We start from the raw sequence: 2,652 nt of genomic DNA, 5'->3' as shown, positions 1-2,652 counted from the left end.
GGGGAACATAAACTTTTAAAATTTCGATGGTTGAGATTTTAGCTTTTGGCAGGTCCTATAAAGGATTATTTCCCCGGAAGAAGCTGTGTCAGCCCTTATCAGGCCTTCGATCAATTAACACGAAAAAAGGAGAACAGAACCTGCACGATAGGGAGACTTGCAGCAGGGTCCCATTCACCTTAGACATGCACGTCGCGCGCGAAGGAAGCGCACTACTGGGATAGGATCGTATCTTCTAGGATAAAGGGATATTTTGCTGTTAGTGATATTTCTGCTTTTGTGTGCTTTTGCGTAGCGCGGTTAGTGGATGTCGAGGCCTTGTCCCTTTAGTAGCTATATATATCCGTTGTAAGGGCACTTGCAGGATATGAATGAAATAACAAAGTTTCCTTTCTCCTTTTTCCTTTGGAGGCACTAGCACCCGAAACCAATTTATCTTCTTCTTCCTTATTATTCTGGAGGAGTTGACCCTCGAAGTTAGTAATCAAGCCGTCGCTTGTAACAGTCTTATTCTTTGTGAGAACTAAAAAGAAGTAATGTGTTATCATTAGATCTATATAACAGAGATTTAAAAAATTTGAGTATCACATTACATTGAAGATGTCCTAATATATAAGTTTTACTTCGAATGCACACCCTGAGGCCATATCTTCTCATATTAATTTGAAGACATATTGTGCTCAACCAATAGGTGTTATCCATGGTGGAGAATTCGTGTTAATGCTCGTTGGGAATAAGATGATGCCAAACTTTTGAAGGGTGGGTAACTAAAGTCCCTCCAAGCATGCACCATATATTCATCCTTGGTCCATACCACAAATGGAACAAATACCTTCTTCCACGACCATATTTCAATGCATTCTATTGACACCAGTTATGATAGCATATCTTATCTAACTTTTTTTTTCCCGAAGAAAAGACACCATCCTTTGAGCACCAGATTTTTTTAAACAACGAATTCAAATTATTTGTTATAACATCGTAACCCAATTAAAAGGAAAAAGGTTAATTCAACACCCCCAATCAATGATGTTGAGGTGACTCGGTGATAATTTATTTTAAAATTTGATAGAATTAATTTGTAAAACAGAAAAAGAAGAGGAAAGATGATAGTAAAATGATAATAAAGTAAATGATACTTTAAAAAGAGAAGTTGTGCTTATATGATTAACCTGTACTCTATAATTTTTTGTACAACCGAGAAAGAAGAGATAATAGATATAAAAAGAAAAAAGAAATGTTATATAAAAGTAGTATATATTTTTTAATGAATAAAATGAAAATTTTGTAAAAAAAAAAAAAAGATTAAGTGAAAGACACTTCCATCTTATAGCATTAAGGAAAGCATCAACAAGAGTGAAAATATTCACTATAACCACAACACTGTCACAACTAGGTTTTGTCCTTAATTCACTTTGGTGCTTGAGATTCTGAGGCCAAGCAAACATCCTTGTGTGCTCTTCAAAATTGAGCAGTTCCCTTTCACTCTCACGGCTTTAAATCCAAAGTGGCTCATTTGTTTGACACATCTTCACAAATTCTTTTATAGTAGTTTTTAATGATTACAATGATATTTAATTTTTTTAGTATATTTACAATTTTTTATGTTAATATTGATATTTTATTTTAATTTTTTTAGCAATTGTAATATGACTATTGTATTAATATAATGTTAATTAGTATTAGTATTTAAGGGTAGATATTTTTATATATGTTACATTGCTATTAAAATTATAATATAATATACTTTTTATTACTATTATTTAGTAAAAAAATCATGATTTATTTTTATTTCCGATTTTGACGATATATTTTATAAGTTGTTAACTATTATTAACATGACACTATTTAATAATTTATATTTATTTATATAATATAAACATGACACTATTTACTGCTTTTGTTAATGTAAATCTCTCATACTTTCTTATATAATTATCTAAATGTTAAATTTGGTTAGTTAGTTCCTAAATTGTTTATAAATTTTTTAATAGGTTTTTGAATTTTTTTTTAATTAGGTCATTGATCTTTAAAATACTTTTTAATTGAGTCTCAAGAATTTATTAAAACTGCTATAAATTATTATTTTAAGGCATTATAAACTAACTCTAAAAATCCTCTCTCTCTCTCTCTTTAATTTAGAAACCTAATTACGAAACATAATGTAAGAATCTACTTGAAAAGTTTTCAAATAATAATTTAGAGACCAACTACTAATTTAACCTTATTTAAATTAGAAGAAAAGGTATTTCGTATCTTTTTTATTTTTTATTTTAAATAAAATACTATTGGATAGTTTTTAGAATGTGATTGGGGGTGTGGGTTGGTCGAAGAGAATAGTTATAAAGATAAAAAAAAAATTAAAAAAGTAATTTTAGGGACAAAGTGAGAAACTAAATGTATATATTTAAATATTATATTTCCTTAATTAATACTATTTTTTTCTTAACCTGGTTTACTACTTAGAACAAAATAAATTTGATTAAAAATTATTTTTTGACAAAAATTACAATAAAATCTATTTAATTAATTTCAACATATTAATTAAGTGTGTATTTCTTGATTAATAGTATAGATTAAGAGATGTGAAAGTAATAAATTTAAAATGACAAGAAACACTATATACTAATTTCATTGAAGTCTGAAATTATG

This window comes from Glycine max, chromosome 1 (genome assembly GCF_000004515.6).
Source record: "Glycine max cultivar Williams 82 chromosome 1, Glycine_max_v4.0, whole genome shotgun sequence".
Taxonomy (NCBI): domain Eukaryota; kingdom Viridiplantae; phylum Streptophyta; class Magnoliopsida; order Fabales; family Fabaceae; genus Glycine; species Glycine max.
The sequence above is the reverse complement of the archived record's forward strand: the minus strand, read 5'-3'. Positions refer to the sequence as shown.